We start from the raw sequence: 27,183 nt of genomic DNA on the forward strand, positions 1-27,183 counted from the left end.
TAAATTTGATGAAACGTACTACAGATGTTGATCTGCTAGATATGTCTCATGAAGAATTGAGTATTATCAAGTAAATAAACAGCTCATATGCATATTAATGAAGTTTAGTACTTAGTCATTTAACTCCGAGAGTGTTGTGCGAAAGTTGATAAAACCTGCTATACATACAATGATATAACATATATCTGATTGTTCTGTGAAGCGTACTACTATTAATGAACCTGTTGTAAAACACGTGAGCACATTTAGTCCACGTCTGGTTTTATACATGTGTATATGTCGACACTGTCATTACTGTGTCCGTACGAAACCTTTATATGAAAACAAATGATGTTTCATAACTTCATTAATATGCAAACCACATTACCAAAAATTTAATCAGTTCTTGTCATTAGCATATATTACCTGTCTACCAAATCTGACTTGAATCCGTTTAGGCGTTCTTGAGTTATCGTGCAAAGAGACAGACAGACAAACAGATAGACAGACACAACAAAGGGATTAAATTTTCTAAACCTGGAAAATTTTATTGTTCGTTTCTGTTTGTTTCTGTCTATTGAAGAAATTTTTGATTACACCATGGAGTCTATTAGAACTTCTGCCTACTTTCTTGCGACGTGAAGACACAGAGCAACAAATCCTGCATAGTTCTCTTCGCCCGTTGGAATGATTTGATCCTCGGGAAGAACGAAGCCGTATTCTCCTGTGTCACGCAGTTCAAATGTGTAGGAGTGGACGATCCCCCCGTCTCCGTAACCCCAGTCTACAGTTGTACCGCTGGTTGTATCTAAGAAAAGAGAAAAATACCATATATAAAAGTTGAAATGTGAGCATAATGAGTAACATGCTACATTTCTTGAATTGAAAATATCCATAGTGGATGGAATATTCGTCTATAAACTCTTTGACAAGCGCGACGATTTCAAGTTTTTCACAGTGAGAATGCCAGATCGTGAAATAAACATCCCTTCATACATCTTGTATGGCACTGTATTGTCAGAATATCTCCGCATTGCTCGTGCAACACTTCCTATAGAAGACTTTCTTCCGAAAATTGCAAGCCTGTACAACAAGATACTGTCTCAAGGAGAAGAACAACATAAAATCATCAGACAGTTTCACAAAGCTATGTCAATATATCCTCTACTTTTTAAAAAATTCAATGCAACACCTAAAGACATCATACATAACATCAAATTCCCAATAACTTAAGGTATGGTGGTACCTGATCAGTTCTGCTTGGGGAGCCAAGGCAGTTAACTGTATTATTTGCAAATCCCTGAAACAGTCGCCTTGGTAAATAACTGTTGAAGACTTACGGAGCTTTTGATGTTGTTCATTCTTTGCTAAATGATAATTATTATAAACTAATCCTGCTGCGGTCATATGTTCATCATTCATCTGACACCATCTAAGAGAACAAATGATATCTTTGTATTTGCTTGACATATATATATATATATATATATATATATATATATATATATATATATATATATATATATATATATATATATATATATATATATATATATTACTGCCCCTAGGAAGCTTTAAATTCATGTATTTGCAAGATGGCGTTTGAAGAAATGACTTAGGAAATGACTTAGGTTAGACTTACACAGAGGTGGGCCGCTAGGTCCATGTCTGTATGACTTTCCGTGAACTTTGGAAATAGCATCTATCGTCACTTTCATAGCAGCATCCTTGGAAATAAAAAGTGATGCCGTCATAATCTTGATAAGGTGCAAAAAATCCACCATCTTTGTAATGCCTATGATCTTATTTAAGTTCTTTGTGTACTGAAGACGTGACTTCATTCTTTTTATTGGAAATAACGTATACAAAAGAGTGAGTTTGAAATGACCCAATCATCAAAATTTACATGTGTGTCCTTTATAGTCACAACGACCGGTAGAAAGTGCATGGGAATACGAATATCTTGAATCGTTGTACACTGAAACGAAAAGTAATCGCTAATACGCCAAGACAAATAGGGTATCTTACCATAGCATCGTAGTCATCGGGAAGGTTGCTAGTGTATCCCCATGGCGACAGCATCAGCTCCGACTAGGAGTGGTAGTCGAGAAATATATCGAAGACTTTACTACGTACAAAGTCAGCCACGGCTTTCGTTTCTGGTTCGAGAGAGCTGAAGATCCCCAATATGTTGAAGAACAAGTAAAACGGCTGGATCCTCTCTCTACTACAGTAGGGGGTGGAGGGGAACATACACACATATCAGTTAGGCCTACCTTAAAATTCCTTTCGAGAAAAAGCTCCATTCAAAAAGCAATTCTCTGTGATAATTTTATTCGTCAATTTCGTGTGATAATTTAGAATGCTCTCTTACAGTATCCACACGACAGTATCGACAAAGTCCTTGCCACAAAGAAACGAAAGTTTCGCACAGTTACCGTCTCGTACTGTCAGTTAAATGTTTCCATGCCGCAAAGAACCACCTATGCCGATAGTGTTTACAGTTACATTTTACTAGGCTGCGTTCACAAATAACGGTTGGGGTGGAGGAATCATGATTGAAATCTTAATTTTTTCAGATCCCCCTCGATCATCTCAAAAAATGTTCAAATCTCCCCATCTATATGATCAAAAATGTTCAAGTCCCCCAAAACTCCCATACAGCCTCATATTTCCTTACGGGTGGCAACAAAGAAAAAATAAACATGTATTGTGCAGTTCTACTCGCAAATGTTCAACACTACTTCTTAGCAGTTTGTTGAGCCATATTCCTAAGGCAAGACTTAGTTCTTATCTTAAATTGATTCATTTTTAAACACATCAGTGAATTTTTTATTAATGTTGAGCCATATTCCTAAGGCAAGACTTAGTTCTTATCTTAAATTGATTCATTTTTAAACACATCAGTGAATTTTTTATTAATCACTAAAAGCCGACTTGACTTATATAATCCACCTCGATCTGGCCATGCGAATGGCTCCTGCTGAAGAACACACAAAATGACGATCATTAGAGAGTATGTGAATTGTGAATTCCTTGCTACATTAGATGCTACTTGTAAGTTTTACAAACTTGACAATAGGTGAAGGTTAAATATTCCATCAAATATACGTTTTAATCTCTGAAATATTTGGTGTAAGAATGGTAAATTTGATAAAATTAAAATAATTCCTTTTAGTCACACATTTTTTCATTTAAATTAACGCCTTTACTATACAATCTTTTACTTTTAACACGATTTAAACTAATTTTGGATAATTGGATGAAGTGATGTTTGTTAAATTAATAATGTAAGCTCATCTGCTTTTCTATTTTTAGCAATATATTTGTTTTAGGAGTACTTTATAATATTGCAAGATTCAGCTAAAGCGCACCTAACACTTGAGATAGAATTGGAAAATATAAAGATCAAATTCAACAAAATTAATTCCAATCGTCTGTTTTGTGTTATATTAAGAAAATCAAGAATCGTGACCCCATTTTTTCTGTTATATTTAGTAATTCTAATATACCGGAATTCAAAACTCCTGATAACTTTCAAGTCTCCTGGTCTTCCATGTGTTGCTTTCTGGCCTGATCTCGTGTACAAGTATGTTTCACTGTCATGAGCATCACGTGACCCTAACACTTCTTCAGCAACTCCATACTCAGAGCTATCTCTGTCACTGCCGGTATACAGTGAAAATGACACCACCTGTAGGCAGTAGCAGGAAAGTTAATTTGGCAATAATTTTGTTCACTTTATATAACTGCATTCTTGCTCTACTCCCTACGTCGTGTCGAACTGTTCAGTATTCACTTGCCAAGTCAGCCTGTGAATATGTATCCCGTATTTGTATCAATGACAAATGACTTTCACTTTGGACTCTAATTCAAATATCACCATATGCAGGCTTTTGTCGACAAACTGAATATTGTGTGTTTTCGCATGCTGTCGGGAGACAGCGAGAAACTATATTTGGTATATTGCATAGAAGTATTGAAAAAATATCAAAAGTAGCAGGTTTTACCCCGACAGTTGGCCTACTTATTTTTTAACAAATATTCATAAATTTTTAAATTTTTTGAGACAAAAGTAACGAAATGCGACAAAATGGTTCTAGATCTTTTTTAATTAACAAACAATAGAAAGAATAATTGGATGACATTAACATGTTATTAAATTTTCAATGAATTCCCCATCAAAAGTGGGAATCTCAAAAAAATCAAAATATTTTTCAGGTCCCCTTTACACACAGAAAAGTATTCAAATCCCCCTCTGCTATCCCCTAAAAATTTTAGATTCCCCCGAATTCCTCCAACCCAACCTTCCCCCTAACTGTTTTTTGGTGAACGCAGCCTTATATCATGGGACTGGCGTCTTTCTCAGTCGTTGAAGTCCAATAGTTTACAGAGACCCTCACTGAATCATCGAGCTCATACTTACTGCCCCACTCGAAGTCAAAGTTCCTGTTAGCGTCAGTTCCGACACAAATTGATCCCGAGTTGGGAGACTTTGTCTTGCGCCACATGCGATCCTGAAAAATATTGTCACAGCAGCTTCGTTTCGTGTACATGTATAGCTATCACAGACTTGAAGTCTAACCTAGTAATAGCGCCTAGTCGATGGGTACACGACGAGTCGTGTAACGAATATGGCCATTGGATTTATCGGACACCTTTATACTCTATGGCATGATGATCCCTTCAACTTTATCTCTTGCTTTACAACCACCTCAGTCTAAAAAGTGCGAAAGCAGTGGTGAAAAGAGCATTGAAATCGACATGGGTTCACGTTCTTTTTTTCCATTCATCGGGCCCGAAAATTGTTACAGAGACCAATAAAATATAATAAAATTTAGATAATTTACTCAATATCTTTTGAAAATGTGAAAAAATGTCAAGGGTCCGAGGGTTTTTCTAGCGTAGGTCGGGTTACCTGAAACAAATATTTTCTTTCATATTTGGCCTTACAAAGTTGCATTCAAGTTTATCGGCAACACACCGGATTATTATAGCCTCAACCGACGGAGTCAATACAAATGGTTTCAATTCCATTTTTTTAACAAGACTATGGATGAAAATTTGTAATGGTTAAAAGGTAGTTTTCTGGCTTTTGTATGCTTTCTAACGGTGTAAAAGAATATACGTATCCTCGGGTAATACAATCGTAATAAGAATACACTCACGCCTTCCCAGGTGGCAACGTATCCATCTGGGCTGGTGACCGGCAGGTAGTAGAAGTCAAAAGTGTTCAAAAGAGATTGAACATCTTCCTCAGTGGAGAATTCTGACATTAACTGTACAAAAAACAACATTTTATCGTTGGCCGTTCAGTCAAATGCCGTAGACAATGAAACTTGTGAAAGGTTTATTGGCCGGGAGTGACAATCTTTTTCGTTTTTTTTTTCGTCAAAAATTTTTTGTTACAACTTTCTCTTTTTGTCTCATTTTTCATCAACATTATTTCAAGAGATTATTCTTAGGCCAAAAAAATTAATTATGCTGTTCCGATAACATGCTTTTTATTAATATGGTAGGTGGATAGGCAAAAAGATTTTTTCCAAAACAATTTTATTTTTGAATATGCATTTTGCAGTGGTTTACGCAATCAAACACTGGCCAAATTTTTCCAGAAAAACGTGTCATAGTATATAAAAGAATAAAAACATAAACGATATCCTTGTTCAAGCAAAAATCAAACGCGAGGTGATTTTATGGGGATTTTTTTTCTCTTTTACTTCCGCGTTTAGGTATCTCTAAAAAGTCTGGCGCCGGCGGATAAAAAAATGGAGGTCAGGTTAACGGAACAGCACGATATATTTTTTGGCCCGACCAAATGAGACTTTGGGAAGTTCGAAAATTCACAAAAAAGTGAAGGAGTCAAAGTACGATGCAAATGTTTGTCTATGTTTACTCGATTATTCATTGGTAGTGATTGTTTCACTAACTGTATTCTTTCTCTTATTGTAGATTCTTGTGATTGCATCCCAAGACACAATATTAAATCAGAAGAAAGATGATGATGATGATATTGATGATGATGATGATGATGATGATGATGATGGTTGTGGTAGTGGTTATGGTGATAATGATGATGATGGTGATGATAATGATGGTCACCACCACCACCACCACAACCATTATCATCATTATTAATCATCATCATAATCGTTATCGTCGACATCATCGTCATCATCGTAATCTTAACCTAACCTGGCTCACTTACTTGTATGCCTCGTTGAACCCTACTAACCTCTACAAGAGTCCCACATGACGAAAAGGAAAGGCAGTAAGCAGAAAAACCGCAATGTAAGTTCGTGTAGTGAAGCCAGCCCAGATTCCAAGCGCAGCAAGATGGCTGACGCGGGAACTTTAAATCCCAATCCTGCTACACCCATTCATGGAGAAGACAAAGACCTACAAGGTCAGCTTGCCGATATTATGAAAGCGCTGACAGCCTTCAGGGAAAAAATCGACAAGATCCCCTGTGTGGAAGAACGCCTAACCGAGCTACAGAAGTCAGTTGACTTCATGAATACGTTTTTTGAACAAATGAAAGAAGAAATGAAAGAACTGAAAACCGAGATTGCAAAGACAAAGGAAGAGAACGCGGCTCTTCGTGATCAATTGACAGCAGCACATAGAGATCTGGGCAATACCAAGGACGAATTAAACGAACTTCAGCAGTACAGCCGGAGAAATAACTTAGAAATACATGGTATTCCTCAGCATAACAACGAAGACACAGACAATATTGTAATCAAGATCGCAGCTGCCATTGGAGTCGACGTAACGTCATCCGATATTGACAACGTGAACGACAGCTTCCCCGCCTATCAAATTTGTAAGACGTTCAGTTAGAAATACGTTGTATTACTCAAGAAGAAACCTTCAAGGCAAAACACCAACCCACCTACATCTTGACGACAACGCAACGAATAGCATCTTTATTAACGAAAATCTAAGTCCATCGGTGAAGCGACTCTTCCATCAAGTTAACGACAGACGTAAACACCTAAAGTGGAGGTATATTTGGACTAATAATGGGAAGATATACACGCGAAAGGATGACACCTCAGATGCGATCATCATATCGTCGTTGCAAGCTATTAGCCGCTTGACTTGAGAACGCTCGCTTTTTTTCATTTATGGACTCGACTACACAGGACTCTGTTGTTAAATCCAGTTGCACTTCAATATCTGTCGATGACTTTAACCAAGGTAAATATAGAAACAATGTTTTCTCGACAGTAAATACTATTCCATATCAATCTTTCTCAGCTCTTCATGTAAATGTACGATCATTGGGAAAACACTATGATGATCTCGTTTCGTTCCTGAGCATTTTGAATCATACTTTCTCCGTTGTTGCTTTGTCTGAAACATGGTTACGTAAGGACTCCGATTGTTCACTTTTCAACATTCAACCCTACCAACTTATCACTTGTAATCGTGAATATTCACAAGGTGGGGGAGTTGCATTATACATTCACAAGTCTTTGTCCTTTTCACACATTAACAACTTAGAAATTGCTAATTGTGAGTCGCTGTTCATAGAAACATTCACCAATGGTAAACAGATGGTTGTTGGTGTTGTGTATAGAAAACCGAACACTCCTCTACAGGAATTTCTCGATAGTTTCGACAAATGTCTTGCATATTTGTCTTCAAAAAACAAAAGTTGCGTTATTCTAGGAGACATCAACATTGACGTCAGTATGAATACTAGCCCTGTTGCTGACTACAACTCTATGTTAAACACATACAACTTTGTTCAGACAATTGACCATCCAACTAGAGATTCTACGAATTCAGCGACCGTAATTGATCATGTGATAACTAACATAACAGACAATTTTATTGACTGTGGCTGTATTCACACTGACATCAGTGACCATTTTCCAATCTTTGCAGCTATTGAAAATTTCAAGCATAGCTTTTCTAATGATGCCTCTTTCTTCAAATCTGACTTTTCTCACTATGATCGGGAAGCTTTTCTCTCCGATTTGAATAGTACTAGTTGGGAACCAGTTTATGAGTGTGCCGATCCCAATGATGCCTATAAGGCATTTTGCGATCTCTTTTGCAGCATTTCGTCAAACCATGCCCCTGTCCGTCAGTACAAAATCAAGCATAAACCAATGTCTAAACCTTGGTTGACAAAGGGTTTGTCTATTTCAATAAAGACAAAGCACAAGCTATTCACTAAATTGAAAAGATCACCTAAGAATGTTGACATCAACAATAACTACAGAGTTTATCGCAACATGCTTACAAAGTTACTAAAGATAGCAAAAAAGCGTTATTACTGTACCAAATTTCTTATTGATTCCAGTAACACGAACAAAACATGGAAGACTATTAATGAAATTCTTAACAAGAATAGTAATAAACTTTCCTCCCCTAAACATTTAAAGGGTGACGATGACACGCTCCTGACAGGTAAAGCCAACATAGCAGAGAAATTTAACCAGTTTTTCACTGAAATTGGTCCTAGTCTTGTGGCAAATATTCCTTCGGCCGGTAATTTCCACCACTATCTCAGAGCAAATTATCCTCACTCCTTTTTCTTCCGTCCTGTTGTTGAAAATGACATTCTTAAACACATCCAAAATATCGATCCCTGCAAAGCTATGGGACATGATCACATACACCCTAAGCTAATAAAGGATGCCGCATCCCTTATATCCAGCCCATTGGCCCATATTGTCAACTGCTCTCTCACAAAAGGTTGCATTTAAGATGGCTAAAATCACCCCAATCTACAAAAAAGGTTCACCCCTTGATGTTAATAATTATAGACCGATTTCAATTTTGCCAGTTCTCAGCAAAGTGATAGAATCTGTCGTCAAGGACCAGTTATTGACTTTCCTTGACAAATTCGAGATACTTATAACACACAGTATGGCTTTCGTAAACACTACAATACTAAACTTGCTCTCGCTGATCTGGTGTCAGATATCACCGATAACATGGATCAGGGTCTCATCACCTTTGGTATTTTTATAGATCTTAAAAAAGCGTTCGATACAATAGACCATGGTATTATGTTACAAAAATTGTCGCATTATGGTGTTCGAGGACTACCCCTGCAGTGGTTCAAAAGCTACCTCAATAACCGTCAACAAGCAGTCAGCATCGATGGCACCTCATCAAATCCAAGACGAGTTTTATGTGGTGTTCCTCAGGGATCCATACTCGGACCCATCCTTTTCCTTCTCTATATCAACGACATTACCAATTCTACTGATGTATTTGATTTCCGCCTCTTTGCAGACGATACGAACCTTTTCAAATCCGTTAACACTAATAATATAAACCTTGATAACTTACATGACGACTTTGAAAAAGTATGTCATTGGTGTAATGCTAACAAACTTACAATTAGCGTAGAGAAAACTAATTATATGATAATTAAAACTCCCCAAAGATCTGTTACTGTTGATGGCCGATTGGGTGTCGGTAGCACACCTATAGAGGCAGTGTCTTCTGCTATTTATCTTGGGGTTGCTATTGACCCTTCTTTGACTTGGAAATCGCACATAGATAAAGTATGCAAAAAGATTAGCCCATTGGTTGGCATAATCTCGCGGCTACGACACTATGTGCCAAAATGTGTTCTTCTTTTGCTCTACAATACTTTAATTCTCCCTCATTTGAGCTATTGCATTGAAATTTGGGGCAGCACCTATTACACTATTCTTGAACCCCTTCTTCGTCTACAAAAGAAAATTGTCCGACTTATTTCTTTTTCAACTTATAATGCTCCCTCATCCCTCTCTTCAAGCAAGCAATTCAACATCCTAAATGTTCTCAAACTATGTAAATATCAAATGTGCATTTTTTTTCTATGATCTTAAAAATAACCGTTTTGCTCGTACTTTAAATAATTATATTGAAGATCAGGTACCCCATAGCTATCATACCCGCTCTAAGATTAAGGAAAATCTCCCTATACCCAAAGTGAAGCTTACCATTAGTCAACATAATATCAAGTATGCTGCAGTAAAACATTGGAATTCCCTTCCACATACCATCAAAAACTTAACAAATCGGCATTCCTTCAAGACGCAACTCAAGAAATATCTACTAGACATGAATTGACAATACATAGTCTCACTTATTTTCGACTCTGTACTCCCTTTACCTTGACTTTTATTTCCATGCAATTTTTTTTCTCCCTGCCACTCGATGTATTTCTGTTGTGTGCTTGTTTCATTCATTTATCCTAAATGCTTCGTCACTTTAAAGTCATGTTGTATTATTCCTCATTATTAGTATATTTGGGCCATGGACTTGACTAGTTTGTAAGAACTATTTCCATGGTCCTCACCAGGGATGTTAAAACATTTTGATGACAAACACTGTTGTAACTTGCTATTACCATTATTCATTTCTATTCTTTCACTGTATGATGTGTCTTGTAACCTTTCCCTGGTGAAATAAAACAAATCAAATCAATCATCGTTGTTGTTTGAAGTATAAGCGATCGGTGTTCTGAAATGAAGGGAAGAAGATATTTCCGTACCCGATTTGCCATGTACATACACGCAGCACCAGAAACCCATTCGCGAGCGTGGATCAACGAGTTGAACCAGACAATTCTCTTCGGTGCACCAGTGACAGCACCAATCTATTGTACGTATATCAAACGACGTGTAAAGATATGGCAATGTCGTCGCTTCTACAGTAGTCAATTTGGATTTGTTTTTTGAAATTACGTCAAAGATGTACCCCCGTTTGCAACTTTAGGGAATTTTTGTCATGCAAAGTTTTACTTAATTTTTGTTTTTGCCTGGGAGCATGTGGAAATACTTAGAATTTGGTCTGTCAACATTGCTTGTATCTGTTATACCTCTATTATTATTATGGATAACTGGTAAAATGTAGATTCCACGTCGTCTATGGCAATGTAATTAGTGGGAATGTTGCAGGTTCTAAAAGAAATGAAAAAAAGTATTATCTTGCCCTAGTAAGACTTCTACAAAGATTAATAAGTACTGTAACAATATTGCTACATCTTGAAAGAGTAAAAAAGTTCATTTTCTGGTATTTTTCCATGTCGTCTGTCCCCTTATATATATATATATATATATATATATTATATATATATATATATATATATATATATATATATATATATATATATATATATATATATATATATATATATATATATATATATCGACGTATGCAGATGTCCTCGTGGGAAATTACAGTGTTCGATGCTACAGCAAAGCGTCATAAATAATACCACAAAAATACTTCAGGTTCAAAGTAATGGTATCTGTTACTAAGTTTCATGCATCATGTTTCATCTGTCTGATGCATGAAACACAAGTAACAGATACCATTACTTTGTACTTGAAGTTATTTCGTGTTATTATATAGATTATATATATATAATATATATATACAAAATATATACAATATATATACACAAAATGTATACAATGTGCCCTCCCGGTTATCACCATAATGGCTTTATGGCAACCTCTGAACTTGGGCACAGAGTGTACAATATATATATATATATATATATATATATATATATATATATATAATATATATATATATATATAACGCTGAAAACAGATAGAAATGGGGACGAAGTAAAAACTAAAGACAAAACGAGATGGACAGATATAGATTTTATGCTCATTAAACGCATGAACTGAAAGAAATGCAACACAAGTACGCTATTTATGTTCTCTTTACCTTCAGTACGGTCAGGTCTCTACCTTCATGCGATGTACCGATACTGGATTTGGAAGCGAGATTTGGGTAGTCAGCAACCATGGAATCAATCCAATCGTAGATCTGAAATCAACAAGTACTTTAGTTAATTTTAATTTCACATTCTTTTGTGCCTAGGAAGTCGTCTCGACCCGTTCAAGTATCAATTGGAAATATAAATTAAGTATGCATTCACAAGAGCAGTACATGGGCAAGTACCAAACGATAAGCAAATGAACACCTCGTAAGTGCATTGTTGAGTATATCGTATGTCAAGAAAAATATATACCACAGATATTTCCATAGAAAACAAGTCGAACCTGACGACGATAAACACTTTATCTTATACAAGTATAGTACATACATACATACATACATACATACATACATATACATACATACATACATACATACATACAATCATGCAGTTTCTTACCTCATTTAGAGGGTGATAAACATCATAGTTAAAACTATCTGTACTGCCTTGACCTGTGAATTGGGCATCTATCTTTGACTATGCATCAGGAATCCAAACATCGAATTCGATGTTGCTGATATCAAGGTATTCTTTGACAGATTCCAACTGACTTGGGGCACCATCAAATCTCTTGGGAACTCCCAGAAGTCAAGCTGTGATAACAAGGGGTGTTAGTGCGTCATAAATATTATTGCTTGATAACTGTCGACATGCGGAAGGATTAGAGGTCAAGCAGTAGTTCTACGATTAGGGGTATTGAATAAAAAGGTAGTAAAGCGTAGCAAGCAGTTTCTTGACGGGGAATGCTGGCATTATTTTATATTGTATCATTGTGCGGAGAGAAGGCGGGGGGGGGTATTCCTGAGGCGGGATGGTTTTCATCGATTTAGGCTTCATTCACAAACACCTCTGGAGGGGGCGGGAGATTTGAAAAAATACAACATGCTGAAAATTCTGAAAATGAATTGACATTGTAAAGGGGTGACTTGAAGATTTACTGAATTTCAACTTCTTTTTCAAATACCTTCTGGTACTTTCATTTCCTGCCATTTCTATTTTCGGAGCGCCCTTCGGATGCAAGTTTAAGGGTTTAACAACTTATTGATGATCCAAGTAGCTATCTTGAGGCAAAAGATTTAAGTTGTTATGATTTCTACTTACCCAACCTCACAGTTGTGCAAAACTGTCCTTAATAATGACAAAAAGTTTCAACTTAATCGTTCAATATCATTACTGGAGATAACTTATTTGATACCATTCTCCAATTGACAATACACTGGGTCTAGCTCATTGTCAAGAGTTCATGTCGCCGTATGTACATTTTTATTTTTTGAAGACTTTGACAGAATACAAACTATTTCAGAATAGTGCATAGTGTCACCCATAAAAACTGGAAGCTTCAGGTCAAACAACCTTTGAATACATTTTGGAGATGATAACCTATGTGTTATTCGTAGTTTCCTCATTGACTACAATATATGCCTATAGTGAACCAGCATTTTCAGTGAAATTCCAAAATCAAATTTCGTGCACACACATGCACTTTTAACCACCTTATTCTAATCAACTACATAAATATCAATTATCAAAGGTCTAAAAATACAAAGATTTAGCTAGTATTTCTTCTAAAAATATTATTCATAGTTTCCTCATATACTGCAATGTATAGTGGATCAACATTTTTCGGCGAAATTCCAAAATAAAATTTCTTGCACACATAGACACAATATAACCACCTTCTTCTAATCAAGTACAACAATGTCAATTATTCAGGGTCCATATATGCACAAATTTAGCAAGTATTATATTGGGAAAAATATTCAATTTTGTCATAGATTATCAAACATTTATAGACGAACAGATATTGCTAGTTCTATATTGGAAAATACGCGTTCGCAGTTTTCTCATCGACAACCATCAACATCCACATATCACTTTTTACCTGCCTCTTCAAGCAAAGTACATTTGCATGAATTATTACACACATATAAATGTAGAGATATAGCTTTTTTTCATGGGGAAAATGTTAATAATTAGCCGAATAGACACCAATGTAATATGATTTGATATTTTTTGGAAGCAGTATATTGACAACATTTTGACTTCCTTTTTAAGGGGGTGACTTAAAAATGAAAGCAAGTCAAAATGGGGACTTTAACACTATATGAGTTTGTTAGGGAGTATTTGAAAAAATCTGAGAACTTTTCTTGGAATCCCCCTCCAGCTGCGTTTGTGAATGCAGCCTTAATTGCGTAGAGGACCAAGCGAGCATAGGGTAATTAGGAAAAGCTTGTTTTTGGTGGTTTGCAAAAAGATGAGGTAAACTCAACTGATAGATAGAGGATATTGGGAGCTCTGATAATTGTAGGGGTTAGCGGGTAGTTTTTTTTGGAGGGGGATTTGGATTGGGAAAACCAGCAGGTCGGGCATTGTGAATCTTAGAGGCCGCAGCATTCACCATGCCTGCAAATGCCAATTATGTTCAACGCATCTAGAGAGGTTTATTTGTATGCAAAAAAACAGCTCTTTTTATGTCGTTTTCTTGACTGCTCCCGCACCATGCAATTATGGGCAGATGGATTCATGATGGACTACCAGATTGCATTTACATTTAACAAAGGCTAGAAAATGAGTATGTGTCTCGCGTCCAATGTGTAGAATGACTAGGGTAAATATTTGTTTGGTCTTTACAAAACAAACAGGCAGTCGTTAGATTTCCCTTATGGCGATAATTTTATTGCGTACAATACAGCACTTCCATGCTATACCGACTCACTGAAAACAGCCGGCTCTGCGCAATATCAGCCGGTGCACATCGTGAGTGTCTTGGTGTATGTTGGCGTTTGGCATTTACACACCAGCTGACTGGTTTACTTTGGCATTCAAGCACCAGCTGACTGGTTTCTAGAACAACTGACGATGTCAGTGGTGCTGGAGGCATCGTGTCTGTCTGTAAAGTACGACAGATGGAGCGATGGAAAGAGAACAAAATTTGTTTACAAACCGTTTAAACACGAACATTCCTTCACAGCAGCTGGTTGACAGTTGGTTACAACTTAGCTCGGGCTATGAAGATAGGGATTTGTACAAATCAAGTTGATCCGATGAATATAACTGGAATTATAGATTTTTAATGATTATATTGCGTATTTTTTTCAGTTTACCAAACTACTTTCAGGATGCGTCACAGGCATTGAAAACCAAGGTCCCTTATTCTCGGGCGCTATTTAAACCAGCAGTGGGTGCATGAGTCAGTATATATAGACAAACTGTTTTCAGAGAAATTATCGTTGGGGAACGAGCATTATTAACGGCAGGGGGCGGAAGAGAAAATGGGGAGGGATGGAGACACGAAAACACAAGGTGTTAAAGGGGGACTTAAATTCCAGAGTTCTATAAGGGGCCTCCTACTGTTCACTCATTGTAAATCATACCTGTAATCACTCTGAACATACAGGGCAGGGAACATTTCTTTCATAAACCAGTTTTCTGAGGTTATCCAATGAAATGACTGTGTCTCAATAGCTTATGAATATTACAATGCTGACTGTCAAAATGTGCTAACGAGAAATGAAAGCAACAGTGAACTATATCATGGGGGTACTAACAAGCTAGAGAATGGGCTGGGAAAAAGACGTCCAGTCAAATAAATCAATTTTAACGCATATAGCTAGTTTAATTGATGTTTTTCAGAGTTTATGGATAGCCTTTTATGAAATTTCAATCTCGTCTTTGTAACAAAATACTGGAGGATTAAGTTGAAGACAGCTGTCAAACATGCACGTAGCGAAGCAAAGTGATGGTGCAATAGACTACAGTGTAAAGTGAAATGATGCTGTTACGTCAAATTAAAATATCAAATTTCTAGAATATAATGCCCGTCTTAGTGAAGTACATTCATATCAGTTATATAAAAGCCAAGATCTAACTAGATTTGTATTGGAAACATCGTAGTTTGTTCCCATGGACAAAAAACTATGTAGAGTGAAATGACACTTTTGGGTGAAATTCCAAATTTAAATATCTTGATCACATATACATTTCTAATTACCATATGCTAGTGAAGTACATTCATATCAATCGTCGAATACATGCACAGATATTGCCAGTTTTCTATGAAAAAAATGGTTTATAGTTTGCGCCATAAACAACCGTGTATAGTGAAGTGACACTTCTTGGTGAAATTCAAAATTAAATATCTTGTACACCAATGCCCTCTTAATCACCATATGCTAATGAAGTACATTAATATCAATTGTCAAACATGTATAAATGCACAGATATATATATATATATATATATATATATATATATATATATATATATATATATATATATATATATATATATATATGTAGTTTTGTATGGAAAAAACATTGTTTATAGTTTGCACCATAGACTTCCACATGTGTGAAATGACACTTTTAGGTAAAATTTCGTGATCAAATTTCTTGTACACAAATGCGCTTTAAGTGAACGTATTCTTATAAGTAGATTTATGTTTCAAATGAGATATATATAGTGCCTATTTTCATCTATGCGTGTCTAGTTTTATAAGCTTCCGTCGTGTGTCTATGTGGTAAGCTTACATACATACATCGGTGCATAAAACATACATATGTATACACACATAAACATGCCGGTCGGCTCTACATTTTAATGTTGGCGGAAGTGGGGGCACAAAACTTCTTCTTGCCAACAGAGGAGGTGGGGGGTCTGAAAATGTTGGCAAACGTTGTGGGGGAGGGAAGGCTGGCACGAAAAAAAACGCTGAGTCTTCCGTCGCCCCCTGCCGTTAATAATGCTCATTCCCTAATCCAGAAGTACATCGAAATCATGAGTTCTCGCATGACTATAAAGATCGGCGCTCTTTGAGCAGGGAACCATTAGACGCATTACACGATGCTGACAATATTGTTGTACGATTCTTTTCCGAACAAATAATCTGGCGATTCGTTTCGAATTGTGCTCTCTGAATGTGACATGTACTCACTTCTGGCATTTCTTGCAAGGTTTGAAGAGCTTTCAAGTCCCTCTCAGTGACTGGCGCCATACGCAGGACTTGGTACCTAAAAGAAGATTCGAAATAATCATTAAACTAGTAAAGTTTGTTCCCGAGATTTACACGAACACATTTCTGACCAATGGCCCTGAGACTGACGATAGACGGGTTGGTCACAGCAAATATAATTTGCAAATGCAGGGTTATTTATTCAGCAGCCAAAGCAACAATATACATGCACATCATAAAACAGCATATAGTGTCATGTATTTATACCATGATGATTCGAATATTGGATTTTTGCGCAATGACATCATTAACAAATTCGAAGAGTGAAAAGTGTCCCATATTAATTTTTGTAGTATTTCAAAGTGCAAATAATAACTAGTACATTAGTATGCAGCTTTCTAAGACTTAAACCGACCTATTTAACTGCAAGTCACATAATTTATCCTTGGAACGGAAGTGACAAAAATTAGAACGTATCTTATTTAAATTCTGAAGATTAAGTCAAGTTCATTCGAAGACAGTATTTTTTCTCAATATTTTTTCTCAACGATTTTCGCGAAGATTGATTGCACCAACACTACGCTCTTTAGTTTGTCAAAACATCTCCAACTTAAATCCTTATGTAATGTTGTTTTCAGAAAATCAAATGTTTAATTTTGCTAGCTAACTAACGTTTCTCTCTCGGATTAAGTCAATCATTCCCTTTTAAGTAAACATATCAGACACTTTGCTGACATGTATCTACTTGGGTTTCTATTCTTCTCATTTATGCGATTGTTCCAAAGAACTGAGAACTGATAAGAAGATGAAGATGAGAATTAAAATTGCAAAGGATATTGTGTTTCCAAAATTTTACCAGAAATGGTACGATTTGATTATTAAATCTATCAACATATGAATGCCCCAATTTTCTAAACCTACCTCCTTGAAGCACATTTAGCGGTAATCATTACAACCGCTGACATATTGTTGATATACTAGTGAAATGCTCCAAACAAGCATTCTTCCAGATGTGTTACCTTCGTGTCAAATTAAATCTACAGTGTGACAGCCTAGGCCATCTCAACTCACCCTTCATAGCTTTTGGCCTCCAGGCAGGTTGCCAAGCAAATCGACAACAACACTAATCTCAACATATTGAGTAGTGGCAGCGAAATGAGTTGTTCACAGGAAGGGCACGTGCAGCCTACTTATTGATGTCTGAAAATTTGCATATTTTGTGAATATCCAATTTTACAGGAGATAAATGTAATACATAAGTTTGCGAGTAATAACAGATGTGGCTTGCGTAAACTTGGCAAATGTTGAGTAGTGGTTGTTAACGGTACATTTCCTGTCAACCAAATATTGTGTGGCGGAATTTGCATTCTTATACGGGATTAAAGCGCAGTGGTCGTCGCGCTGCGCATCCTCCTGAGGGGGTCCCCCTCTGTTGTAAACAAATCCAAGAACGCCGCACATGTTACGGGTTGATTGTAATGTTTGCGATATTGCCGCTTGTTAAAATGGCGGCTGATCTGTCACAAGCATATCAACTATCCAAATGTAACACGCAATAAAAGGTCAATTAATCTAAGTTAAATATCTGCTGATATTGAACAATGATTGCACGCTAGAATTGAGATCACATTTGCTCATGACTTTCTTGAATCGGTTGAATGGGGCTCGGCTACTGTTATCGCTCGAGCCATAGAGCTAGACGTACGCAAAGTAAGCTATACGCCAACAGACTATCAACGACCGGGCTCTAGTTTTCGACATCGCTAGCAAGGACGAGAGCTTTCATTTCAAGAGGCCCGACAGGAGTACAAAGACAACAACCCAAACTACAGAAATCTACAGCTCGCAGAGCAATGCCCGCCTGCAGCAAGAAGCATCTCTGCATCTGTTCCGTTCCGTGGTCTGTATGAACGTCCGTGTCAAACCAAGGGTCCTCAGGCTCCGATGATGATGATGTTGTTGTTTTTATTATTGTTGTTGTTCTTGTTGGTTGATAGTATTTGCAGAAAAGAACAAAGTATGCGCTGCGAAATTCAATACAGCCTAACTATACATGTGCGTTGCAGCCTAACTAAACTATGCGTTGCAAATTCAATACAGCTTACATGTGCCTTGCAAATTCAATACAGCCTAACTATACATGTGCGTTGTTGCCTAACTATACATGTGCGTTGCAAATTCAATACAGCCAACTATACATGTGCGTTGTTGCCTAACTATACATGTGCGTTGCAAATTCAATACAGCCTACATGTGCGTTGCAAATTCAATACAGCCTAACTATACATGTGCGTTGTGCCTAACTATACATGTGCGTTGCAAATTCAATACAGCCTAACTATACATGTGCGTTGTTGCCTAACTATACATGTGCGTTGCAAATTCAATACAGCCTAACATTACCCAAGGGTTGTCACTTCATTGCCACACACTTTTTTTCAATCGCCAAAAATGCACCTAGCAAGCATCGAAATCGGTAAAATTCGACGTAGGGTCAAAGCACATTAGTCCTTCTCAATCATACTCAGACATTTTTACTTCTTGCCGATGAAAAGTCGACAAATCGGCAGGTTTTTCAATGCATCTAGTCGTCTCTTGATTCCAGATTTAAAAGGCCCCGCGAAAGATCTAGTCAAGTGGGCGCATTTCAATTGAACCAATAGCAGAGCACGTACTGAACGAATGGGCCCGACGTGAAAACCCGGCAGTAACGTAAGTTTCTCACGTCTTTGGAAAGAACGTTCTCTTGCTATGGGTGAACTGGAACTGTTAAAGTTACCAGAATTTCATACGCAGACGAACGCAGACAGTGTCACCCATAGTCTTCAAAAGACATAAGAAACTTACGTTACTGCCGGGTTTTCACGCTGGGCCCATCCAGCTCTGCTATTGGTTCGATTTGAAATGCGCCCACGTGACTAGATCTTTCGCGGGCCTTTTAAATCTGGAATCAAGAGACGACTAGATGCATTGAAAAACCTGCCGATTTGTCGACTTTTCATCGGCAAGAAGTAAAATGTCTGAGTATGATTGAGAAGGACTAATGTGCTTTGACCCTACGTCGAATTTTACCGATTTCGATGCTTGCTAGGTGCATTTTTGGCGATTGAAAAAAAGTGTGTGGCAATGAAGTGACAACCCTTGGGTAATGTTAGGCTGTATTGAATTTGCAACGCACATGTATAGTTAGGCAACAACGCACATGTATAGTTAGGCTGTATTGAATTTGCAACGCACATGTATAGTTAGGCTGTATTGAATTTCGCAGCGCATACTTTGTTCTTTTCTGCAAATACTATCAACAACAACAACAACAATAATAAAAACAACAACATCATCATCATCGGAGCCTGAGGACCCTTTGGTCAAACCGGGTATATGACGCGCTACACTCGGCTGTGGAGAATCCAACTCAACTACAAAGTTTACCCCCGTTGGGGGTGCAAACGAGAATTCCGAGTACAGCCTACAGGTATCAAGTCAAGCGAAGGACCTTTCATAGGTCTTCTTGTTATGTGGGGGGTATCTCACTTGAAAGAGGATTCAGACCTACCCGGCAATCAGGAGGTACAACAACAAAGTTTGCCCAGCACCGGTAGGCCTACACCAGCTAGCGGTTGGATCACTGCCATGACCGTGCACAGGACCGGGGCACAGGATCTCGCGATACGTCTATGCACAGTGTAGCCGTGCAATTTCCCTGCCAAATGCCGCGGAAAACCGCTCGTTTTGTTTATTGTTTCCTGTCATTTTAATATTTCTTACCACGTAATACTAGAAGTAAGACATGGTGATCACAGTTGGTTGTGGGCCTAGTCGTAGCGGGCGGTACGTTGTGGGACCGGATTCTCTATATCAGTATATCCGTTGTACGTCTACACTGCAAATTTTTCTGGTTTGCCGGCCAGCTAAATTCAAGCCAAAAATAAACCGGCTTGTTTGTCAGTAAACGGATTGTTTCGAGTTGTGAATTTTGGCTTATATTTGGCTTTCTGGCATGCCAAGTCTGGTTTCTGTGCATGCCAGTTTTGTTTTTGATACGGTATATATACACGCCAAGCAAAGATCACTTCAGCTTGCCAGTAAGCCATTAGTACTGGACAATGGTTTACAGGCAATGCACTCTTATATGAACTAGGCTTGCTAGCAAGCCATGTTTAAGATACTGTGGCTTGCCCATATACCAGATAATGCTGAACAGCGGCTTATTTGTAAACCAATACCACACATCTCTGGCTCAACAGTAAGCCAATTCTGGTTCCATCTGGTTTGAAGATAAGCCAATATTACTGCAATGTGGCTTACCAACAAACCAATTTCTGACTAATTCTGGTTTACAAGCAAGCCACTATACGGATTCCTCTGGTTTACCAACAAGCCATTACAAGCTGGCTTGCAGACATGCCACTCTAGGGCTTTTGTATGGCTTGCTGACAAACCAGTTCAATATTAGCCATATTGCCGGGGTGGGGGGGTGGGAGGGGAGGGATAATTATTTCTGACCATCCTTCAAATTCAAATTGGATGTCTTCAAATTTTGTAGACACAGAGGAGGATTATCATCCCATGGAATGGCCTATTGGGTCCTCTATGTGATGGAGCTACACAAAGCAGGACTGTAAAATATCTGAAACACAAACAACAGCTGAAATAGTTAGAAATCCTGCATGCAAGCTACATTAAAAAAACAACAATCATCAAAATTAATTTCACATTAACATTTATTGCAATTTACAAGAAATGAAACAGCAATTGTTGCAACATAATTAAATCTAATACTTACAAGGGTATACTCACTGAAAATGATATTCTTATGAACGCCTTGATGTTATAAAGTTTACCTCATGCATCTGATGCAAAATTGCTAGCTGTTTCACCAGAAATCCCCTGTGCATTACAGACCACTCATAATTGTCAGCACATTTAGTTCACATCCCAGCTTTGTCAAGCCAGAAGTACTCTTCAAATTGACAAGTTCCTTTCAGACATCTGATGTAATTAAACTTTGAAACCCTAGATAACTGAGCAAACCCAGCATAACATTGTAACATAACATTTGGCCAGAGGTCTATATATCTTTCTTTCATGAATTTGACTTTGTTTGTGTACCGTCTATTTACTGTCTGTTCTGTGCTGTTTTGTGTCTATGTTTACAACTATTGTCTTACAAATTTTGGCCTAGTGTTATTGGATTATGGATTGGTATGATTGCGATTATTGTCTCTTTCCATGCTGCAGAATAGTACACCTTCAAGAAACAACACAAACTGCTTGCTCCTTCATAGACGAGCATACCTAGACAGGGCTGCTGCTTTGCATCTCTTCCTCAGAGTTTTCCAGTATCCTGGAATATAAAAGATGTAAACATTTAAAATTTGAGGCACAAGATTAGATCATGGTAAAACACTCAGTGCCAAGCTACTAGTACAATGAGGGCAAGGCCTATCTACTGGTATATTTAGGGAATTTGTACAATATTGGAATGTTCATTGGTAGCATTCTAAATTAGAGTCATGTTCTTAAACACATATTTGACTGCAGGTACACTATTATCAAGTCTTTCTTGTTGCACCAATAATCTGATATGACTACTCAGGGTAAAGTCTCTTAGCATGAAAAAGATAGCTCTTACAAGTTATTGTCATTGTCATAGGCCTTGCTGAATCACTGCACTGGCAAAAATGTGTAAAACTATGGTTTGACTGTCATGATAATGAATTTCAAATCCAGGATATCAAAATGAATATATTACAAGGCAAGATATATTAGAGTCACTGTGCAATGTGCTTTGAGACTTGCAAAGAAGTTGGAAAGACTTTGAGAAGGCATTTTATCACTCTGGCTATGCAACAGCCATCATAGTGAAAATACTCATGACGTAATGACCGTGTCACCACTTGTCTTCGACTCGTGGTGACACGGTCATTACGTCACTTGTATTTTCCTTCGCTGAACGAAGAAAAATATTAGGGAATAATATCTAATTATCTTGAAACAAATTGACAAATGCAGATTTGACATGGCCATGTCCTTGTACAACATCCTAGCACAGCTTTGACGAGCACTCTGTGTACCACCCATGTACTGACAACACTAGCAGGGGTAATTTTATACACATCCCTGATATAGGAATGTGTGCTGTAGGTATGTGACGTGCCTAGCACTATATGCATGTACCAGAAGAGTTGTTCACCTCCCTGTACTAGGACCTGTTTCAGCATTTGAGGCACAGTGATGAACACATCCACATACCAGCTTGCCCTGTTGAAATTTTCAGCCCCTTTTTACCCTGGTCATATAAAAGCTTACCTCCCTGTACCAGCCTTATTGTTAACACACAATGCAATTGTGCCTATGCAGACATTCATGTACCAGTTATGTTGGAATTTCCCTATTACAGAACTGTATTGCTTCTACAGTTGATTTCGAAGCAAATTTTCAAGCTCATTTTTTCAAACCCATGTTACATGTACTATTTGCAAAACTATTGTACAGGACTGTAACACACTAGGTACATGGATGTGAAATACAGCTGTGCTACTTATTTTTCTGACTATACTATACTGAGGATATTATTTTAATAGCTGGTAGTCTCTGTAATTCTCAGAGCTGGTACAGGTATGTGCACATCCCTGAACCAGCCCTCAGAATGTAACAGGGCTGTGAGAGATTTCCAGTGTAGGGTTACACGGATTTTGTTGTACTGAATCAGACAGAAATTATAAATCCAGCATGATGAAAACTCCATCAGCTGTAGCCATTGGCAATTTCCAAGTAGTTTTGTTGTGTGTATATACTGCAGTTTCTTGTTCTACTTCTTAAGGCATGATGAATGTCTAACATACATTATCAATCCAGTTCATATGTGTATAGCATGGTTATTGTTAAAAATCTAATTTCAGTCTGGAATAGAATTCATTTGTCAACAATAACAATGGTTGTTAAGCATGTACACAGTACATTGTCAAGCAGAACACTGGTATTCAAGAGACTGTTATATAGCTATCAAAACTGCAGTTTGTACACACAACAATGAAGATTGAAAATTGCTAAAACTTACAGCTAATGTCAGAGCAAACTAGTCAAGGCACATTATGTGCCTTGACTAGTTTGTACTGAATCACAGTAACAATTTTTTCAACAAGCAATACTTACATCACAATTGTTACCATTTTTCCAACTGCAGTTTTTCCACCAAAGACACTCTTGGGAACCAAAAATGTTTGATGCCTGTTTAAAAATAAGGGAAATGGCAAATTATGTTTTGATACAACAGACTAAGATTCAATATCATAAACTAGGTGCAAGCAAGTGGCTCCCCTTTTATGATTGATTATAACAATAAAAAGTTTAAACATGTCTGTCTGTTGTGTGACCACGACAAAGATAATATGTCACAGATGTGTACATTGTAATAACAGCTGAAATTTAAACAAAACCCAAAGTGTTAGTGTAATATGCGGAAATATGAGGAACATTCATGCCTGATTTAATTATTATCACTGCACATAACGATACTTGATCACCTTTATATATCCGTTCTTTGAATTCCATATCTGAGGGCAGTCTTCATTCTGCTTACACATTGTACTCAGAGAATCCATTGTTAATTTGTGGAGCTGAAGGCATTTTCTGTATCTAGTATATTATGTCCTGGACAATCTGTTGAAAAAGAAACAAATAATTATCTATTACCGTTAAGTGGAAGTCAAAAGTCACATTTGTACAGGAAGTTATTTGCTGCAAATGAATCACTTTAATATTTACTTGTCGTGAGTGACAACATGGCTCACAAAATTCGTGTAAGCAATGTTGAAGGACCTAAGTTCAAATCATGCTGTGGAAATATAAATTTGCCTTGAATAACAGACTCAACCATTACATCTTTTTGGCCAAAGGATTTGTGAGGTATATGTCTGTATTAAATCATCTAAGTTGCCAGTTTGAGGTTATTATCAACATAAACAAGAAATATCATCCATGAAACAGTCTATGTTTGTTATTGAAAGAATGGCATGAGGATATCTGCAAATAAGCTGTGGCAAGTCAGTTTGCCTGAAAATCACACAGAAAGGTAGCGTGAAACAAATGTGCAGTTTTACTCACATTTTCTGGTAAAATGGGCATCTCTTTACTGTGGCGATAGCTCTTGTTGCAGCTATTTGTTGGTGTCTCCGTCCTATACACAATAATGACAAAGGGTTATTAAATGCAATTTTCCTGTGAACTGATGGATGACAAATTTTAAATGATTGCCATCTTTCCGTTCAGGATGGACAATGGCAAGGGGTTATTAAATGTACAGCGGACTACGGACGACGTACACCATGATCCACCTCTCAGAATAACCCTGGCGTACAGTGTAACTTACAGTTACACGGCCTCCGCCACAGCCCTGCAACGGTCTATGGAGATAACTGGGGTCTCTGCGGTCCGGATGAGGACCGCAACGAAAACGCGGTCTGCTTGGCCAAAATTCAGCTCTATCGGGGCAAAATCCTTTCCCAGCCTACCTTTACCTCCTTACCGACCCAAGGAAAGATGCGATTAACTTCTAACATCCAAACCGCTCGTTTTCTGAACCATAACGTACTCGACAAGTTGTTTACCCACGGGGATCGCCATTTTGAGTCTCGCCGCAACAACCCCAGTTATCTCCATAGACCGTTGCACGGCTAGCTAGTGGTGGAGGCCGTATATATAACGCCGGGAACACACAGACCTGTACTCAGGCTACTCTTAGAAAAGCTCCTCGTCGCTGACCAGCTGACACAGTGGAAACGCATTTGATTATTCACCGTGCACGGACGATTTCGGGGAAACACATTCATTCGCCGTGGTGAAAAGCCATACAAACACGATAACATACAAAATGGACAAACACACATCAGTTCAGCCAGATGAAATGAAATTGAAGGCTAATTTGTTACATCCTTGGCAATGATCATTGATGAGCAGTGCTATCAATTTTCGCTGGTGCACCCGTCCATGGTCATGATGGTGTAGCGGTATGTCAAAGAAATTTTCAGTTTTTCCAACAATACTCAAACGCATGTATGTTACTTAAAATGGTTCAACGCTAACCGATATGCTTTGAGGAAAAAACAAGCCCGGTTTAAATCAATGACTTTGCAATCTTCTACGGAATATGCAAAAACAAGCTTACGTTGATTTGTGGCATGCATTCCAAGACGTCGGTTGCAACTTGCATCATGACCCGTGTATATGTGGTGGCGAATAGCTATCGTTGAGGTACATAACCAGTTCTTGCTTGCGAAGTAATTCTTCATCGCTGACGGAGCCATTACTGTCGACTTGTGCCGGAGTACGGAATCGTAAGCGCTGATACGATCGTCAATAACGCCTCAGGCATGCTCGGCTATGGTGCGAAGGCCAGTGGAATTCAGAATTTTCGCGCCCAGCACAGCAGTATTAATACGCAACTGACTAAAGTGAAGGGATGGGGATTCCAGTAGCCAGCGGTCCCTTTAAGATTACGATTAACCAACAAGTACTATAATTCTTACATGTGTCACGGAGATATAATATCTATACCGAAGTTTAAACATTGGCTTGGTGAATCATTGTGTAAAATTGAACTATTTTAAGTGTAATGTTACAAAGGGTGAAACGACGGTCAAAGGTTAAGGACTTCCTCCTTGTACGCTGTTTTGGTAATTTGAACGACCGTCTCAATATCAGTTGCGTTTGCTATGGCTTGTGTATATTTTTGGCGCATTCAGGGCATAGAACATCCATTTCAAACATGTCCTTATTAATAAAATGCGTCGGACTTATCCCAGGATCAAGGCTGTGGCCTGGCAAAAATTAAGGCCCTATAGCTGTATCTTTAGCATTATTTTTTGTAATTTTACTTCCAAACTATAACAAGTTCATGGGAATGTACTCATTGAGGGGTGTTTATACAGGTAGAATAAACTGTCCACTGGGACTACATGTGCAATTTTGAGCAAGATAAATAATAAATGTTTGCCCAAACAAAAAATGGCGCCCTCATGCAGATAAAGCAAAAACACAGTACGCAGTGCATATATGCATTGGAATCTTCACAGAAACAACAGAGTAGTTCAATATAATGCATATAGTGCTGAATGTTTGCCACTGGGATACCATATGCTATGTTTTCTATGTAATATTACCAATTTTTAAAAATGGCGGGAAATCAAAATAACTGTCAAAATTTAAATTTACTTGTCCAAGTTTTCAGTGGTAAAAGACTATATCCTTTAAATCTGTAGAATTTAAAGAAAAACAGAGAAAATAGAAAGCCTTTTCAGATCAACAAATTTGAAGAGTTACAGCTACAGGGCTTTAAGGATATGCCTACAATCCGAGCCTACAGAGAATAGCATTGATCGCGATTTCAATTTGTTACTACAGCACGCGCGCATTCGGCCAAAGTTTGTTGTTGGATGCGTGACTCACGGTTGTGGTAGCTTAAGTCTGAGCCATTAATTATTGTGGTTTTTACTTTCGT

The 27,183-nt window shown here is 37.7% G+C and overlaps 1 long non-coding RNA gene and 1 pseudogene across 1 annotated transcript; both read right to left on the reverse strand.

Moving 5' to 3' along the window:
- Positions 1-524: 524 nt before the first annotated feature.
- Positions 525-16,727, reverse strand: LOC139134428 (carboxypeptidase B-like; annotated as a pseudogene).
- A 4,661-nt stretch (positions 16,728-21,388) lies between these two features.
- LOC139135433 (uncharacterized) lies at positions 21,389-25,985 on the reverse strand. Its single transcript, XR_011552993.1, has 4 exons — positions 25,852-25,985; positions 24,792-24,864; positions 23,841-24,347; positions 21,389-22,029 (listed from the first exon to the last, which is right to left on the reverse strand). It is a non-coding gene; the product is annotated as an uncharacterized lncRNA (long non-coding RNA).
- Positions 25,986-27,183: the final 1,198 nt, after the last annotated feature.

This window comes from Ptychodera flava, chromosome 6 (genome assembly GCF_041260155.1).
Source record: "Ptychodera flava strain L36383 chromosome 6, AS_Pfla_20210202, whole genome shotgun sequence".
NCBI classification, from domain to species: domain Eukaryota; kingdom Metazoa; phylum Hemichordata; class Enteropneusta; family Ptychoderidae; genus Ptychodera; species Ptychodera flava.